Genomic DNA, 21,143 nt, shown 5'->3' with positions numbered 1-21,143 from the left:
CAAATTGTTATTGAAATCAATGACTGAGATACACAGTGTGTGTTTGTGTGTGTGGATAAGCTCAACATCAACATCAACATGTTCAGGAAGAAGAAGAAGAAGAAGAAGAAGAAGAAGAAGAAGAAGAAGAAGAAGAAGAAGAAGAAGAAGAAGAAGAAGTTTGGATTTGATATCCTGCTTTTCACTACCCGAAGGAGTCTCAAAGCGGCTAACATTCTCCTTTCCCTTCCTCCCCCACAACAAACACTCTGTGAGGTGAGTGGGGCTGAGAGACTTCAGAGAAGTGTGACTAGCCCAAGGTCACCCAGCAGCTGCATGTGGAGGAGTGGAGACGCGAACCCAGTTCCCCAGATAACGAGTCTACCGCTCTTAACCACTACACCACATTGGCTCTCTAATTCCAGCTCTAATCTAGATCAGGGTTGATCAGGTCTGTACTGCAAATACAGGAGATCATGACATTGCTGCCCTCTCCTAAATGGTATAGTGTCCCCACCTAGCAAATTACCTACCTTTAGTATTAGTGCAGAGCACCTGCTGCATAATAGGCCTTCATCCATGGGACGCGGGTGGTGCTGTGGTCTAAACCACAGAGCCTAGGGCTTGCCAATCAGAAGGTCAGCGGTTCAAATCCCCACGACAGGGTGTGCTCACGTTGTTCGGTCCCAGCTCCTGCCAACCTAGGAGTCCAAAAGCACGAAGTGCAAGTAGATAAATAGGTACCACTCCAGCAGGAAGGTAAACAGCATTTCCGTGCGCTGCTCTGGTTCACCAGAAGCGGCTTAGTCATGCTGGCCACATGACCTGGAAGCTGTACACTGGCTCCCTCAGACAGTAAAACAAAATGAGTGCCGCAAGCCTAGAGTCGTCTGCAACTGGACCTAATGGTCAGGGGTCCCTTTACCTTTACCTGTGCTATGTGCATAATAATCCATTAAATATCCTAGACTCTATTGTTTTCATTTGGCAACACCACTTTCATTATAGTATAGGTATACTATTCATTATAGTAGAATTACCTTAATATTGAATATAGCATTGGCATTACATTCCTCCTACATATACGCACCTGTTATATTTGGCATTTGTGGAAGTGACTTTGTATGGCAACCTATTTCAAAGCAAGCATTTAGGTTTTGGCACTAGTTTTTTTTTCCAACAGAACAAACAAAACTGCAACCAGATGTGTCCTCCCTTCCCCTACAGCAGTTTGCAAAATGGAGAAGACAATGCCAGGGACCATGGGACTTGTACTTCAGATCCCATGATCTTTGGAAGAAAAGCTTGCTGGTTTCATTGCCACACCAACAATGCCTTCTTCTTCAACTTGTAAACACAGGAGAAAGTAGAGAGACCTAGTGGCCTCACTCAGGATGGAACTTGCTACTCTGCCCTGCCCTACTCCCCTTAGTGCAGAAGCAGATTGCAAGGTGGCATGGAGTCGTTACACTAGCTTCCTGGCAAATGGGTCACTGCTTGTCACTGGAGGGGATGTGGAAGAAGGTCAGCACCATGCAAGTGCACCAGCAAAGCCAATCAGACACTCCTGCTAGTGTGCTTGCACTGTGCTCATCTCCTACTTGAATGCTTGTGACACCCATAGCAGGCAGATGCTATATTCCCAAATATGTACCCTATGTAAGGTCACATATATATCACATACACACACTGATTGTGTGCATGCATGCGCACACATGCACACACATGCAGTGTTAGAAATTTGGCCCCCTGAGTTTTCCAGACCCTCCAAGTGTCCCTAATTCCCAGGGATGTCCCTGATTTAGAGAAGCCGTCCCAGTTTCTGATTCGATCCCAGAGTGTCCTGCTTTTCCTTAGGACATCCCTATTTTCATTGGAGAAAAGTTGGAGGGTATGGCATTATCTGACCCCCAAGCCATCTGAAGGCAATCCTGTATAGGGAAGTTTTTAAATGTTTAATGTTTTATTATGTTTTTATATATGTTGGAAGCTGCCCAGAGTTGCTGGGGCAACCCAGTAAGATGTGTGGGGTATAAATATTAAAATTATCATTATGGAATGGGATGTCCCTATTTTCATCAGAGAAATGTTGGAAGGTATGAGTTTTGTCATGACCCAAGGAAATTTAGATTTCTAGTACATCAAGCCGCTGTGACCCATCATGTCAATATATTTAGGTTCTATGGAATTATTATTGGTGAATGTCAGCCACGAGCCAAATTCATCCTGAAAGTAATTCCAGTGAGGTCAAAGAATGAATGATGGATGCAACTGAGCAGTAAATCTTAAAAAGTCACCTACTCCTTGTTCTCAGACACACTGAGATTTGAAAACCTGTTTTGTAGTTGTACAGAATTAGCAAGGATCCTATTTCAAAGTGAAATACTTGTATTTATTTATATTTGCTAAATCCAATTGTGAACCATAATAAAGAACTATGTGCAATACATTTCTGCCCCCACTGCAAACATTTTAAGAAATGGCTGAAAACATTTTATTTTGTCCAGGAATTTGGATCCCAAAGTATAGTTTGTGGTGCAGCTCTAATAGCCTTTTCCCATCCGTCTCTTCATTTTATGTGTTGTATTGTATTTGGTGGTTTTTAATAATATTTCTGTCATTGTTATGGTATTCTGATTGAATTGTTAAAGGCCACACCACTGTAATTTGGAGGAAGGGTGAGGTACAAATAAATAATATTAATTTAGATGATTAAGGATACAGTCCTGTGATCCTATAAAGTATTTTGCATTCATTGAGGTTAGATCCATACATGTAAAGTATATTTGAATCATATGGTTTCCCCCAAAGAATCTGAGAATTGTAGTTTGTTAAAAGGTACTTGGAATTGCAGATCTGTGATGGGTGAACTACAGTTCCCAGTATTCTTTGAGTGAAGCTATGTGTTTTAAATGTATGATGTGATCTCATGTCAGGAACTGCTTGGACACTGAGGAGTGCTGTCTAGATATTGATGACTGGGCACCGAAAGAAGGAGGATTGGAGAGTGAGTTGAAAGAAGGGATCAGTGATCAAGAGGAGATGAGAGTCAGAGGCAAGAAAAGCTGCAGGACTGGAGAGTGAAGAACAGGTGCAGAAGGAGAGAGACATAGGTTAGCCTGGTGTAGAGTCTAGGGCTTCCATGACTCCTCCCCTGCTCTGCTGTCTCCCAGGACCAGGAGAGGACTGAAGAGGGAGGAACAGAAGCACGTTATACACAGACAGAGTCTTTGCCTGCTTGCGCACAGCTCAAATGGGGAGATACATAAGTCGAGGTCAGGGAAAGGGTTTTTCTGTTGCTGCAATGGCCTCATTGGTAGCTGAGAGATGTAGGACTGATGGATATGCTTTTTCCTAACTTGTAACTGTACTTTTGACAATAATGAGTTAATTCCCCATTCTGGACATTCCTTGCCTGACAGCTCCGTGGCATTTCAATTCCAAAATATATTCCACTGATAAATACAGAAAATCAGATTAAAGGCTAGAACAGTAGGTGTTGCTTTGGGGGCATTTTTATCAATGGATCTGGTTCAGCACCCTCTCCTTACAGTGACTACTCAGAGGCCTGTGGAAAGCAGTAGCACTCTTCCCACTTGTGAGTCCCCAAACTGGAAAACAGAGACATACAGCCTCCAAGAGTGGATGCAGTCACCAAAGCATCATTCTCACCACATGCTCTGAGTGGGGCATTTGGTAGAGAGCAAAAGTGCTGTGACTTCACAACAGAGATAAGTAGAATTGGATGCTACTGAGAAGGAAGAAGGAACTATTCCATACACATGGTGACCGTTTTCAGTAGCACTTCGCATTTAGATTATGGGCTCCAGGCACTTGCTGTACACCTGACATATCATTGATTTGGGCTATATTTCAACTTTTGAGGACACTGCGGAAAGAAAATGAGTCATGCATCCATCATGGCAGTATTTCAAATGACTTGTCAGAAGCAAAGACAGACGCCATGAATGGCAGACATCCAGGGAACTATCATACACAGATTGATTAATTAATAGCCATGGCTGATCTACTGTCTGTAAAGAAGGATCCATAATCTTCTGGAACTCAGCCTGCAATGAGAATGGAATTTGCTGGGATGGGGGAAGAGGTGACCAGGGTCATAGGTGTAAATCAATGGAACCTGACATTTTGGCCCACTGCTTTGTGAGGCAGGTGAGAATGGGTTCTATAGCTTCTGTCCCACCAAGTGTCTCCAAGCGGTGCTTGTCAATGTAGGTATGGCCAATATATACAAACAAACACAGTAGGCCTACACATAAACATATACTCAGATGGGTGGGGTGTTATTATTATTGTTATTATTAATTGAACCTTCTTTCCAGACAATTAGACCTCTTAGGCTGAAAATACAGGACTGTAAATTCTGAGAACACTCATATAACTTCCTGTACCCACATAGTCAGCATTTTAAAACCTCCTCACTCCAGCATTGGCACTGAGTGACTAAAAACAGTGCTTTGTTTCCATCGGAACCCACTCAACCACTGAGGTGGGAGAAAATGATGCCTTTCATTCTTAAAGAGCAGGCCATGGTCTTTATCTCTAATCTTAGCCCTGAGGTGCTTAGCAGCAAGATTGAGAATAAAATATTAATTTGACTGAAAGTTGGCCTAGGGGTATGCTGAGATCACAGAATGAGTTAAGCTGCTGAGGCAGAGAGCTGTATTGGATTTGGGTGTGGTTCGGAATGGATGTTCCATTTAGGCCTATCTCCTACTGAACACAGTGCGTCTCTTTGTGGCTGGTAATTGGATGGGTCAGCTGTGACGTTTTCAGGATAGATGTCTTATGTACTGAGGAAAATGGTGGTAGCAATAAATGCTGTCCTAGCATATCATAACCAGAGGCAGGCATATTCAGGTTGTGATGAAGGACCGTATTGAGCTCTATACAGTGATTTCCTATAACGCAGCAATAGGGAAACAGTGGCCCTCCAGTTGCTGCTTGATTCCAGCTCCCATCAGCCCCAGCCAGCATGGCTCATGGTCAGGCATGATGGGAGCTGGAGTCCAGCAAGATCTGGAAGGCCCTAGGTTCCCCATCCCTACTCTATAGACGTAAGTCATCTAAGACTGTGAACAAAACAGTATTTATTTAGGTAGAATTTCTGTTACTCATTATCAGTGAAATTAGTGTCACCTAACAAGACAAAAGTGTGGTGGGTCTTATTCATGAGATGTTGTTTGAAGATGATACAGCCTTGACGGTGCACCCTGATGAAGTTCTAGAGAGACTGTTTTGCAAAGCTTGTATGGAGTTTGGCATCACCATCAACCTGACAAAGACCAACATCTTGGATCAGGATACCACCAACACTCTGTGCATCAGCATTGATGACCACATGTTTGACGTAGAAGACAATTTTGTCTACCTGGGTTCCACAATAACCAGCAACTTTTCCATTGATGCTGAGCTGGACAAACACATTGTCAAGGCAGCAACAGCAATGGCTCACCTGTCTAAAAGGGTATGGGAAAATGTTATGCTAACGACCAATACCAAGATTTGGTATTGTGTTTTGAGCACACTGCTTTATGGAAATGAGTTGTGGGCGATTTATAACCACCAGGATGAAGCCTCAATGCCTTCTATATGCACTGTGTCAGGAATATTTGGGACATCACATGGCAGGAGAGATCCTCAAATAAAATGTGCTCTCCCAAGCTTACATTCCCAGCATGTTTGCACTTCTGCCTCAATGTCTTCTACACTGGTTTGGTCATGTACATTGAATGGAAGATGGCAGGATCCCCACAGACGTGCTCTAAGGGAAGCTGGCTTCAGGCACCAGGCCTGTTGACAGGCCAATTCTATGTTTCAGAGATGTCTGCAAACATGACATTGGTCTCTACAGCCACAGCAGGTGCTGTAACTCTCCAGTGGTTTTACTTTATGACCAAGGGCACACTATTTCATTGCCTCTCAAGATGGATGAATGCCAACAACAAGTGTCACATACACAAGTGTGGTCGGACCAAAAAACTGGTAAGTACTAGTTAAGGGGGAACTAAACAATGACAATTAAAGTGTTATATTTTTACTTTTATATAAAGTAAATATAACATATAAGGAGAGTTCTGATATATACAGTGAAACTGGGTTGAGAAAAGTTGCATGTTAGGGTGGCAGAAGGTGGTTGGTCAGAGGATGAAACAACAAAGATGACTCATTTTTCCATATATAGGGTGTGTCCTAATGGGAAAGCTTTTGCAGACTCTTCAAACTCTGTCCTGTAATGCATTACTGAATCAAGTCTGACTGATAAGGAATTTGGTGGAAGCCTCCTTACCTGAACTCCAAAGGGAAATTTCTCTCATAGTCTCCAGCTCACACCTGTAAAGACTGGGTATCTCTCCTTCACATCTATGTGTTTAAATAGCCTAAGACCAAGCCACCACCATATTTACTCCATTAATCTGACCTAGGGTTAGAGGTTTTAAAATAATTTTTATTCCACTTCTGAAAGATACCACTCTAGTATTAATGTGGTGATGCAGACATTAACATGCAGGTCTGAACTCAGCACTGGCAGGATGACTTCTGGGTGTATAATTCATATCAGATTTTGACAGACTGTCCATGTTTATTAGTTCCGGTGAAAGAAGAACTAATCAGAAAACAATACAGCAAACGAAAATTCAAATTAAACAAGAGACAACTGAATTGGAATAAAATGTAACTGAAAGCAAAGCAAACCAGGATCAAAGATAACCAAAGGCTGAAGCAATCCACATGCAAAAGAGGAAGCCAGAAGCAAATTAGAGGGAGAGTGGAAAATAAGTTGTGTCTCATCTTAATTAATTGCCTTTCATCCTCTCTCATTTGTATTTGTGAGGATGCACCTAATCAGGTTTGCTATAATGACTGAGCCAAGAATATTTTTGGAAGACTGAGCCAAATGTTTTCTAACATTTTCTAACATTTTCAGTGCCAATCAGGCACTCTCTGAGGGAGGGGGAGGGTTAAGTTTCCCCAAAAACTTCCCTCAAGCTTATTATCTTAATCCCAGTTTGTAGTTATCCACTTGACTACAATTATTATTTTTTGTTTCTTAGAAAATAGTCCTTCTTCTTCATAATAGTGGCATTGCCCAGGCAGGCGCATTATGTGACCCATGAAAGCAGCAAAATAAACAGACTGTACCACTGTGATGGAATAAAATCAGGCCAAATCTTTATTGACAACAGCGGGCAGGACAAGGGTTGGTATGGCATTGGGTCCCAAGTTCAGTTCATCATTCCACAATCCCCATGTTGATGGAATGGATCTGCTGGGTTTGGATCACTCCAAACATGTACAACGGGATTCAGCCAGTGTTGAACCTTGCCGTGGTACAAGCCCAGCAAGCAAGGTCTCACTGGGCAACCAGGGTGAATATTCCAACCAAGCAGATACTGAACTCATGCTTGGGTTTGCCGTGGTCAGTCCTCCCCTCAGGCCCCTTATGCGGTCCCCCTATACTATGTTGATGCTGACCAATGCCATTTTTGCCCTCATACAAACAATGTTCTTCCACCTAACAAAGGAAAGCCATAATTTCACTCAGCGAAAGGGGGGGACCCCCAACCAAGTGCCAATCAGATTGAGAGAAAATTCCTTTCTGGCCCAAAATTGCTCAGTGAAGGCTCAAACCTAAGAAGAGTTTGGATTTGATATCCCGCTTTTCACTACCCAAAGGAGTCTCAAAGCGGCTAACATTCTCCTTTCCCTTCCTCCCCCACAACAAACACTCTGTGAGGTGAGTGGGGCTGAGAGACTTCAAAGAAGTGTGACTAGCCCAAGGTCACCCAGCAGCTGCATGTGGAGGAGTGGAGACGCGAACCCGGTTCCCCAGATAACGAGTCTACCACTCTTAACCACTACACCACACTGGCTCTCAAGGGTGGGTGATTGGGAAGCTCTCAAAACAAAATGGCTGTGAGATCCAGGAAAAGCAGCCTTACATAGGCTTTCCCCTCCCCTACTCAGCAAGGGCTCATGGGACAGCTTTTTCCCATGAGCCCTTCACACAGAGAAGATACTGGGCAAAACCTTGCCCAGTATTTTGCTGCAATCTGTGGGCCACAGCGTCACAGGAAAAAGGCTTCATGTGCTAATTGGGCATAGAACGAGGCTTATAATGTTGACAATCCTATTTGCTACAGGTAGAGCACTCAGTCATAGGGTGCTATCTTAGGGAGGAATTGCGAGTGTCTTGTAGAGCAAATGAATTGAATACAGAAGATCTGAGATTCAGTCCTTAAAAAAATGAATCAGGTAGCAGTTGATATGGGAAGCTGTTTCTTTCTTGCTACCAGCCAGAGTAGACAATGCTGACCTAGATAGACAAATTGTATGACTGGCAGATTCCTATGTTCTTATCCATATTTTAATGGAAGGGTCATAGCACATAATTTTAACGCTCTTCTTTCAGTCTGAAACATCTCCTGTATGGTCCTCTATCCAGTAAAGCAAGAGGACTTGATTGGACTTGAAGGGAAACATTCTAGCCAGCCAAAAACTCTTATGTGACCAGTGAGGAGTGTGGCCTCAGGTGTGGCTGGGCCATGGGTGTGGCCTGAGAGATTCCCTAGAACTGGAAGGCCACAGCAAGCCCCTGAGCCCAAAGGTCCCCACCCCAGGCTTCCTGTTATGGTTGCTGTTATGAGTGGCTTCGTGATCAGCCTTTGCAGCACCAAGCAATTGTTGTCATTCATCAGTTCTGGACGCGAGACAGGCATTTCTTCAATTTTTGCCTTAAGAAAAAGTTGTTTCTTAAATAAAAGAATCCAGACATTATTAAATGGAATCCCTTTTTCTTCCACTACCCACAATCTTTCCCAATCCACAGTAGCATTTGTGTCAACTTCGCTTGTGGTGTTGAATAGGGAGATAAGTGTGGTTTTATGTCAGAGCTTCGGCAGCCCAATCACTGCAATAAATGAGAGCTAGTGACTCCATCTCTAAGCCTGGATTAAAGAGCAACTACTTTGATCAAAGAAGAAGGGGGGTGAAAATCTATTACTTTCTAATGAACATAATTTGTTACAATCAAGTAGATTTGTATTATTCAGGGAATTGCAATTTTCACCATTGTTCCCAGGAATGATATATTCCTCCACAGCTTCAACCAAGAACTCAAAGATAAGAAGCTTTAAAAGTTTAATTAGAGAGGGTTTATTATTATTATTCTTAAAGATATGCAAAGAAGATTACTACTTGTGGCCTTGACAGCTACATGTGAATCCTGATGACAGCTGCTGCCTTGAGCCTGAATACTTGTTTCCTAACTTAAACCAGCAATGTTTAAATGATTTGGAAAGATCTCTCTTTCTTGTCATTCTTTCTCAAAGTGCAGGGAATTTAGAATGTCAGCATAAATCCTACATCGTGGGTTTAGCATCACATTCCTTTGTCTATTTAGGGTCACATTTCACTACAGGTCATGTATAACAGCACCATGATGGAAGTAGTATCAGTTCAAGGAGCAAGATAAATACGTTGTGTGGAAACAGACAGTATTCTAATTCTATCCATCATGTATTTGGTGAATCGCACTATAAATCCACAAAATCCAGGAGTGGATCACCTAGTGCCACAGAGCTGCAGCAATAGCCTCACAGCAGCAAAGTCAATGCTGATTTTCAAGATGGAGAAGAGGAGGAGTAAGGCAGCTGCAAGGCTGGTCTGTGTGGATGCACTAGCGGGAATGCCAGAGTGTATCCATGGGCTCAAACATGCAGCACTGAACCTCCCTGCCACTAACCCCTTTCCTTCCTGGCAGCAGTGACTCCACCGCTCGGTGGTTATTATTGCAGTTCCACCACACCAGGAGGCCAGGCATGGCCAAACTTGGCCCTCCAGCTGTTTTGGGACTACAACTCCCATCATCCCTAGCTAACAGGACCAGTGGTCAGGGATGATGGGAATTGTAGTCCCAAAACAGCTGGAGGGCAAAGTTTGGCTATGCCTGGCCTATGCCATAATAAACTTGTTTCTCTTTACAGTGCCAGAAGTCTCTTGCTGCAGCAAACTCAACATGGCTACCCCTTCCAGGAGTGCATTACCTGAGTGGCTCTGAGCCTTGTACCTGCAGGGAGAATTGGAATTTGTGGGATGCCTTGCCCCTTGGAGTTAGGAATGTGTATTTTACAGATGAAGGGTCTTCTGAAATAAGCTTCTGTTTTCTGTTCTACATCTCTATCATAGATGTGGATACTCTTTTGAAGAGTATCATCACAGGCCACCACAGGAGCACTTCTGCCATAATGTCAGAAGTGCCCAGAGTGAGTGGGTTGACTTTGCATGAAAGCGACAGAATTTTTCCTCCTGTTCTCATTCAAGCTATTTCTGTTATCATTCATTTTGAGCTTCAGTTTCTCTCCTTTCCAAGTTTGTGCATGAAAGACTTGTTAGCTTGTTCTTCACTCTGGCAACTATTAGATGACATTTTAGAAGTACAGGGTGGAACCTGGAGGATTTGCAAGACTGATTTAGGTCAGAGGGCTAATAATAAAAATAATGGTTCAAATATGTGACTTTCCTGATGATGGGTCATATATGTATATTATATGGACTAGTATTGTACATGCAACTGCCCGTGGAGGGCACATAGGAAGCTGCCTTAAAGCAAGTCAGACTGTTCGTCCATCTAGCTCAGTATTGTGTACACTGATAGCAGCAGATTTTCATGGTTTCAGATCAGGGTCTTTCCCAGTCACAGTTGGAGGTGCTGGGGATTGCACCTGGGGGCCTTCTGCGTATGATTGGACTATAATTCCATCACTTAGCTACTTAAAATCTATTTTGTTGTTGCTGTTTCCTTTGTGTAACCTTAAATATCAGGAAGCTTGGATAAATATAAATGGCCAACCGTCAGGAGTGCTTGCAGTTCTAGTCTGGAAACATCTGGAGAGCCACATCCCACTCTGGCCCTGCTCCCATGGTGGAGTCTACCTCTTTCCAAATCTGAGAGACTTTATCTGCAAAAAAAAAAAAGCTTTGCAAATTCATTGCAGGAGATCTTGGGGTCCTTACCAGGCCCCAATGGCGAAAGTGGTTCCTCACACCTGTTTAAGATGGTTGCAGCCTAAGAGCTGAGTATATTTTCTGTGCTTTGGGAATAATCAAATGTTGAGGCAACACTCAGAGTAACACAATTCACAGATAACATGCCACAGAATGCACATGCAGATTTCACTGCAAACCGATTTTCAGTCTCTTGACATTTTGTTTCATTGAATTAAGAAGCAAAAAATTAATTGGTGAAATACTTTCCTGAATGATTACAAAAAAATTAACCATCTTTGATGTTAAACTCATGCTGGTTTGTTTATATCATTACATTACCATCATGGTAAAATATTGAAATGTCCCAGACAAGTGAATTAAAAGAATATGGATAACATTTAATAAACAGCATTAATTATTTAGCCAAAGTATTTCAGCCTTGCTAATAGTCATGCTGAAAATCCATCTTTTTGAAAAAGAAAATGAAAAGAAAATCACAGTTGAAACAGTAATATAATAAGAGTAAATTTAGTAAAGCCACTCTTACTAGAGCCACTCTTAATTGATCATAAAGTGATTATTCATGGTGGCTGAAATATGGTCATAGGTTAAAAATGCACAGTCATGGTTATAGAATGAGAATAAAGCATGGTTCAAGAGATCTTCTTTATAGCAATGAGCCTGTATGAACTCCAAGCTTCTGTGTTCCCTCTTTTCCTTTCTCTTCATCCTCTGTCATAAACACAGAGACAACAGTTCCATTTTCATTATAAAACAAATCAGAGCTTTATGTTATATACTAATCCAGAGGACTGTGGTTTTTCCTAGCCAAAGTTTATTATCAAACTAGGATATCAAACTAGGATTTGTTTCTCCTGGTGTTGTTGATGATGTTCTAACTCTGTTTCCTGAATGTGTACATAATGCAGAACTGTGGCTTGTGGAGTGCTTGCTTATTAACAATTTAAATCTTGAATTTATTCAAGTATTTTAATCTGAACAGAATTAATGTATTTTTAAATCTCTTTTGACCACCCTTCTCAATGCTTGAACATAGTGTTGGCAGCCTAGATCAACTGGTAAGAGCAATATAGCGTAAGTCATGAAACTTAAGTTATTTGCATGGTTTAGGGTTCACATTGGGGGGAAGCAGATTTTAATGCTTAACTGCTGTGTGGCAAGCATATGGAAAAATTATGCAGATTTGTATCTTTTGCAGGTGGGGTGGAGGACCCAATCCACATACAATGAACTAGCACAAGAAAATCTCGCTGACATCCCAGCTCCTATCTAACAGATGTGTTTCCCCAGAGCTGTACATTCAAATAGCATTTGTTCCCATTCTTTCAGCCTTGGGGGATAATTTCTGCTTTCCAATATTTCATATGCAACAGTTGTGCTGCAATGACCATTTAATAAACTAATTTCCTGTATTTTGTCAGAGTATTTTCTTTCTCTCTGTAAGTGCAGAAGACTTAACAAAGAATCTAAATTAAATCTGCAACCTTTAATAGGATTAATTAGTTTTCTATTTTCTCCCCAATAAGTGATTGCACTGTGGCATGTCCCTGGTGGTGGGATCCATAGCTCTCTCTTCCACTACCAAGACTTGAGACTCATCTCATTTTCTAATACTGAAATGGTTTCACCCAATGATCAAGGAGGAAATATATACTTGAGCTTGTAGGCGAGCTGATCAGTGTGCATGTGGAACAAAGGCACATTGAAAGGATCTGATAAAGTCATTCCAGAGCTAATCAACAAAACAAGCTTTTGGCAGCAAAGCAGAAACAAAATATCAAAGAGTGTGGTGTGAAGTCATGTAGGTGGTACAATCACCAATTTAAAAGATCAGAGCTGAAGAGTGTCATGCCCAACAATTGTCAGATAGACTTTGACTTTTGAAAGATTACTGTAGTCAAAAGAAAACATACTTTTATTTAATTTTCTCAAAAAATAAAGACTTTGGAACAGTAAAACAGACAGAAGTGAGTCAGCACACTCAATCTTTCCCAGCAGATCTGGTGAATAAAGGCACTAGAACAAAATATCATGAAGTTCTGGAATGAAACCATGTAGCTGGCAACAAGTTCATCTACATGGGAGTAAAAATCCAGCAATTTTCCTTCTGCATGCATTGATGATTGATAAATTTAAACTTTAATGGGAAAGACCTGTGGTTTATAAACTGGGAATAAAGAATGCTTTTCTCAGCAGGTCACAGCAGCCTCTGGCCCCAATTCTACCTGGAGTTTTGCAAGGAAAGTGAAATATAAGGGCACCTGGAAAATGGTGTTGTGGATAGGGATAATGTGATAGATGATGGTGATGATGATACTACTTGTACAGTAACACTCAGGAAGAGGCTGGGTGAACACTTCAGTTTTAGGCAGCAACCTAATTGCCAACACTGCAGATGCCTGTATGTTGTTCATTGGAAATGCATTCTGATGGGAAAGTGCTACCACATGAAATGCCCTGGTCGTACTGGGCATAAGACGATCCTCAGGACCAAAATGTACTCCTGATAGTGTCTTTCTTGAGGATTGAAGTGACTAGGCAGTGATATACCAGGTAAGGTGTTCCTGGAGGTAACCTGAGCCCAGTTGCTCAGAGCTTTATATATTGAAAACAAGACTTTATACACGGTCTGGTAGCATAATAATAATAATAATAATAATAATAATAATAATAATAATAATATATTTATACACTGCCCATCTGGTGTTTGACAGCGCAGTTTGTTCAGCACTGGTAGTATCCACTGAAAATGAAAACAAAAACAAAAAAAACCCCTTCAACATCCTTGCTGCAGTATTCTGAACTACCTGCAGCTTCTGGACCAATCTTAGGGGATTGCAGTAAACCAATCTGGAGGTCACCAGTGCCTAGACTTCTGTAGCTAAACTCTTCCAATCCACAAATGGTCATACAGTAGCTGCTTCAACAACTATGAAGGTGCTCCTATGTACCAAAGTCATTTGGGCTTCCAGGGACAAAGATAGGTCCAGGAACAGTTGTATCTTCAGGAGGAGTGAAAATCCAAGCAGAAGAAGCAACTGACCTATTTCCTGGATCTGGGGACTGCTTGCCTGGATTGGAGCTCACTTTATTGGAGCTGAGTCCCTGTATGGCCAGACCACTTAATTCAGAAGTTATGAAGAAACAGAGTTGGGTGCCATCAACATATTGATGTCATGGTGCTCCAAATCCCCAAATAATCACTCCCAGTGGCTTTAAATAGATGCTAAATAGCAACTGGCTTATGAACCAGAATTTCCTCTATGCAGCCATGTTACTGCTGGTGCTTATGATGTGGATGATAATTTTACCACCTGCCCTTAACCAGCAGGTTACAACAATTAAAAATTTAGAACAGTTAAAACTGAGGGCCTTCTTGGTGGTGGTGAAATGGCCTCCCATCAGATGTCAAGGAAATAAACAACTATCTGACTTTTAGAAGACATCTGAAGGCAGCCCTGTTTAGGGAAATGTTTAATGTTTGATGTTTTATTCTGTTTAATATTCTGTTGAGAGCCGCCCAGAGTGGCTGGGGAAACCCAGCCAAATGGGCGGGGTATAAATAATAAATTACATTATTATTATTATTCGTAGTAGTAGTAGTAGTAGTAGTAGTAGTAGTAGTAGTAGTAGGGTGGGCTCTGAAAACACAGATATCAGGTGTAAATGGCGAGGATAAAGAGAGGCATCTTCACTGAAAGCTGCATAGTGAAGAAGCCAGGTGCACCTCTGCAGGGAGGAAATTTCACAACTTAAGGGCTACCACATAGAATGCCCTCTCCCGTGCCACCACCACCCCAAATTCCTTAGGGAGATGAACTAGCAGGAGGGCCCCCTCCTAACACCTAGGAGGATATGTAGGGAATGAGGTGGTATTTCAGATATTTGGGGGATAAGCCATTTACGGCTTTAAGCATGAATCAATACACAACCCGCTTTCCAAAATCCTGCTTTCCTTTAACATGTATTCATAAAAGGAACTAAAATAGAAAAATATCCCATAAAATATATTCACTCATCATATAACCTACCCCCCAATATGTTTCTAGAGAGATGATATGAATCATTCTAAACCACTCGTTTTATAGCTGTCACAGGCGTGCAACTCTGCATTTCACCATATGATCTTTCCTCATATTAATAACCACAGCTAAAGCCTTTGCAATCTATGCATTCCGTTTCCCTACAATAGAAGAGAAGCACATTGGCGGTGTGCTTATCAGGTATGCATTGCCACGTGGCTTGGTAATGTGAATCCACTTTTGGCTGCATAGCTTGAAGAACTCTGCTTGTCATAGCAGTACACATTAAAACCATGTATCTGTCTGATGGACACTAGTATTCCGTTATTTAAATTTGCTTCCACCGTGCTAGAGACCATAATGGAAAATGTTGCCCTTAGAAGGGACAAGAGAAAAATAACCTATTCCTTTAGAAATCACAGTGAATTGAAAGAGCATGACATTTTTCTTAGGTGACACCAAATCAAAATATTTCAAGAAATATAATCTTTCAGTACCATGGCTCTTTTGAGCAGAGCTGGGATTTAAAATAGTTTATGAAGAAATAACAAGAAGGCACAGTACATAATAGCATACTGTCACCACCAAATAATAGGCTATAGATTTCTGCTCAGAACTGTTTCTGTCAATCAAGCTGAGCATTCATTCTTCCATAATTAAGCCTATGCAAGTTATCATTTTAGCTTCAAAAGACAGATTGAAGGCTAGTACTTTCTGTGCTTCCTGGAGGAATGGTGCATTTTTAACCAAAGAAACCAAGCAGGAAGAACAACCCCACACAACTTTTTGATTTTTTTTAAATATTGCCAGCAGTGTTGTCACTACAGAATCTTAGCTTCAAATATTTTTATTACAGTGATCAGGTAGATTATATTTTCAATATATCTATACCAAAACTGATTAGCTATATTGATATATGGTTCATGCTGACCTGTCTGAGATGAGAATTGGAAGTTTCACCCTAAAAAGGGATTCCTCACTTCTGCCTTTACTGAGTACAGCAGACGCATAATTCCTAAGACACCCCCAAGGAAAAGGAGAGTAGAGGAGGGGGGGGGGAGAAGTACTGACAATATAGCTAAAAAGATATCACTTCAATTGTTGCAAGATTTCTACCCAGGAGTTAATTCAAAGGCAAAATGTATATCATATTTTCTATCTTACTCATTTAGTCCTCTATCTAATGATACTACTATACTCAGTGATTCTCATACTATTAGATGCCATTAGTGACAAACGTCTTGGTGATGTGATTTATCATGTGATATGCATCCATCCTTATGTGCCTTTTAAGATGAGAAAGTTAGCTCAAAGATTTGCTTATATGCCGATGGATATTTCACATGATTGCTGCAGTAGCTCTATTCATCTTTATCCTACATTCCATTTATGGCTTTTATAACCCTGGAAACATCCAACAGTTTTAAAAAACCCTGGGACTATGTCTGTCAGTTGTGAATCCTAGAGCAAAGAGAACTTTATACCCCTGCTTTTAGGTAGTGTGAATTTATTCCTTTAGAAAAGGCAATAACCCCATAGTTAGTGAAGATTTAACCCTCATAAATTCTTCACAGCATCATTCTTGGCCATAAAAACTCATAAAAGTGAAGGGAAAACATTCAGATTTATGTTCTGAATCAGCCCAAAGTTCTGAAAAGTAACAGATCCATAGTGGCAGGAACTTGTGGAAACATAAACACATCCAGAAAATTGCCTTCACTATGAATGGGCACAATCCATAAATGGGAGATTAGTCACATATGTCATAGAAATGTATATTGTATTCAATGGGTTGAATTCAACTAGCTCAGTGAGCTAGTGGAAGCCAGTATAACTGCTCCTGCTAGCACAATGAAGCTTCCCCCTTTTCTTCCCACCATGCACCCTGGTCTCTCCTCTAAATCTACTCTGGAGTATCAGGAGAACTCCCAGAGCAGCACACAGCGGGTGGAAAGTGGGGATCCTGCCTGGCAAACAGAAAAGCTTGCACTGATTGAACAATCAAAACAGTGTGATGTTGAATTCCTCCTTATGTCCAGATTTTTGGGTAAGAAAGAAAACTAGTGTCATACAGTGGTCAAAGCTTTGGACCAGGGCCTAGGAGACCTGTGTTCAAATCTCCACTCAGCCTTGTCAGTGAAGGCATCCAAGTCTTATAGACAGCTCCCCTCTCTAGGCCAAGTGTCCCAAATCCATAGATAAGCATAGCATTAAAGCAAGCAATTTAGGATATATCAAAATAAGCAAATAAACACATGTGAGCTTATTCTGGCAGCAAATAATAATCAGTCCCGGGGTTATCTAGACTACCAAGCTGGCATTTAGAGGCCTTCCAGAGCATTTTCACCATTTTGGTTCTCCCTCTCATTACACTAGAAGTCATGCATATCCGCTGAAGCTGAATGTTGAAAGAAAAAAGAAAGGACATTTTCCACACAGTGCTTAGTTAAACTATGGAATTCCTTCCCAAAGGAAGTAGTGGCAGCCACCAACTTGAATAGTTTTAAAAGAAGATTGGACTGATGCATGGAGGACAAGCCTATCAATGGATACGAACTGCAATGACTATGTTCTAGGTCCACTGTCATAGGCATCATGCCTCTGAATACCAGTTGCTTGGAATTGAAAGTGGAGAGAGTGCTGTTGTGCTCATGGACAGCTTGTGGGCTCTCCAGTGGGCATCTGATTGACCACTGTGAGAACAGAATGCTGGACAAGATGGGCCATTGGCTTATTTTATGTTCTTTTTCAGAGTCGTGAGTTTCAGAATCATTGTGAATCCTCTAACACATCAGGTGGGACTGATGAGACATCTACAGTTGTATGCCATACAGGAATAATGAGGTCCTAATATGGGTCACTTTTAATAATGCTATTGCACAATTGGTGACTTTTAAAAAATACAATAAAATGCAAGCAAGTCTAGACTCTGTGGATAGTTGAGCTCCCTTAACTCCCTATTCTTGGAATATCACTAAATGGATACATTCAGTTCACTTACTGATTCACTTTACAGATTCTTTTCTCCACCCTCAGAACTCTGCCTTTGTGAACAAATAGCCATCTTTTCCCCAGATAACGAGTGAAATTGAGATATTTAAAGCACTTAAACTCAAGGCCTGCAAAATTCGCAAAGTATGAATAATAGTTATAATTGAATATATAAAATATATTATGTGATAATTCTCCACTGATTTAGCTGAAGGATCTCTCTTATCTTGGACCAGATGGTAAGATATATTTTCATTCTGAAGGGAGACATGAATGAGGCATTTAATTATTTTCATCAGAAGCCTCATTTTGTTAAGACCAACCGCCAAGGCCAACTACATATTTTGTAAAATACTTCCACCAACAGTTAGGCACCTCTTCTGGGGATAAGAGAACTGGAGTTAAAGCAGCTATAGTCCCTGTTGGTGCTGAAATTGGTTTCATTTCCTATCCTAGAATCACCCCTTAGGTGAATGAGAAGTGTGTAGGCAGGTTGAGAGTGATAACTATAAAGAGAGACATTTTCCCTTGCTTGAGATGGCACAAATTATTTAATCAATCTCTGACATCTTGGCTAGTATTTCATTTTTTTTCTTAAATACTGCTTTCATGGGGGGAATTGTCTATCATTTTACTGAAATATAGAAAAATCACAATGTTAGATTATTCCCACCACTTTTTAGGTGAGGAAGGCAATGTTCCCACACTCCATTGTTTTACACAGTAATACAGAGGGTTTCCTTTATTTGTTTCATGAAATATATATATATATACCACTTGATTCTAAAACAACAACAACAACAACAACAACCGCAAAGTGGTTTACCAGTAAAAACAACTCATTAAAACATTCAAAAGATGAAATCAGCAATAAACTAAAAACAGATTCACATGTCTGGGTAGGCTTGTCCAAATAGAACCCTTATTTCAATTCCTGATAGTAAAGTTGAGAGAGTGGAAGAAGTGGAAGACTGTTGAGCCATGACCACAGAAAGTGATGAAGTATCCTCTGTATTTATCTAGGTGACTTAAAAACCTGTAGACTACCACATTTTAACTTAGTAGTGTGTATATCTGTAGCATAATCATATGCATGTTTATTGTTAACTCAAAAGTAAACCCCACTGCATTCAGTGTGACTTATCTCACATACAGGTGGGTAGCTGTGTTGGTCTGCCATAGTCGAAACAAAATAGAAAATTCTTTTAAGTAGCACCTTAGAGACCAACTGTGTTTGTTCTTGGTATGAGCTTTCGTGTGCATGCACACTTCTTCAGATATATTTCACAGTATATGAATAAGATAGTAGCCTTACAGGGCTATCCTACGAATGTTCACTCAGAAGTAAGCCCCACTGAGTTTGTTTGTTTGATATATTTATACACCACCTCTATCTCCCAAGGGTCTCAAGGTGGTACACATGGTTCTTCTCCTCCACACTTCATCCTCACCACAACCTTTTGAGGGAGGTTGGGCTAAAAGATGGTGACTGGTCCAAGGTCACCCAGCGAGCTTCATGGGGCTTCAAACCCTGATGACCAAGGTCCTAGTCCTTATGTGTGTATTGGAGGCTGCCACCTCATTCACCCTGCTCCTCAATCCTCCAACCCTGAAAACCCACCCACCCCGCAACCTGGCTACTATCCCTTCCTCCACACTTCACCAAACACACATTCCTTTTCCTCACAGCTTGGCCCAAAAGTTCTTCACTCATAATTCATTAAAGGAGTTTGTCAAATGACTCTCTGAAGCACTTCTAATCCTTCTTTAAAAGCCAGCCCAGCAATATTTAATTGGGGGAGGGCTGCAGAGAGCTGCTTGCCAAAGTGCTCTCTCAAGTTACTTCTGCTCTCCTTTAAAAGTAGCTCCTTCTTCTGCAGCTCACCTGGGCTGCCCTCCTCCTTTTGGTGGTTGCTTTTGTGTCATCACACTGCAGTTAGAATGCCCACCTATTAGTAGCCATCTAAATTGCCACAGGAAAACAAATATTACTAAAATATAGTATAGAGAGATATAGGATTGCAATCTTAAGACAATTTTAGATTCCAAGTGCTTTATTTAATAGTATTTAGAAAGGCTTAGGTTATCATCAGAAGAAGCTTCAATTATTTATTTGCCATACAAACAGGATGTAAAGGTGGTCTCTCCCCTTTGCATTAACACCCCGGCTCAGTCAGCCTGATATTTACAGTCTTTATTACTGGTACATATGTACAAGAAACAGGTACAGTTCAGGATTACGCGTCCGAACCCATTGAGTCAGATTCGGGGAGTGGCTTCCTTCGATTCTCGCGCCAACAAAGTAGGCGTGGGAATCGCACAATACATCTTTGATCCTTACGTTTCATTTCCCTCCTTGTCTGTGCTGATTTGAAAGCCCCCTCCCTTCCAGAGTCTGAGCTCCCTTCCTAAGCTTCTGGGCCACGGGTAGGCAACCTAAGGCCTGTGGGCCAGATGCGGCCCAATTGCCTTCTCAATCCAGCCCATGGATGGTCTGGGAATCAGCATGTTTTTACATGAGTAAAAAGTGCCCTTTTATTTAAAATGCATCTCTGGGTTATTTGTGGGGCACAGGAATTCATTCATTCCCCCCCCCCCCAAAAAAATATAGTCCGGCCCACCACATGGTCTGAGGGATGGTGGACCGGCCCATGGCTGAAAAAGGTTGCTGACCCCTGCTCTGGGCGGTTGAAGGGCTCTGCAGCATCCCTGAGCCCTTCCTCCTCCTGGCTAATCTCCGCCCTCTCTTCCACTTTCTCTGTCTCTGGGCAGTTGAAAGGCTCCACAGCATCCCCGATCCCCTGCTCCGCCTCTTCTGAATTCTCCCTGACACAGGAGAATAGTGTGTTATTCTCTATTTATGGAAATTTTCTTCTCTTATATAAGAGAGATACTACTTAAAAAAAAAAAGACTGATGCAATTGTGTTCTCATTCCAATGGGAATGACTGCAGTGAGTGCTGGAAATTGCACAAATTTAGTCCATTATCAGAAAGAGTAGGTGAAATGATTAATTTAAGGCTGATTGTTCAACAACAGGATAGCTTAGCCTGTGCAATGCCATGTTCGAATCAAAATATTACACAGTTTTAGAAACGATTGAAACATTTGATAAGTAGTC

The sequence above is a fragment of the Lacerta agilis genome, chromosome 11 (assembly GCF_009819535.1).
Source record: "Lacerta agilis isolate rLacAgi1 chromosome 11, rLacAgi1.pri, whole genome shotgun sequence".
NCBI lineage: Eukaryota > Metazoa > Chordata > Lepidosauria > Squamata > Lacertidae > Lacerta > Lacerta agilis.
This window is presented reverse-complemented; position numbering follows the sequence as displayed.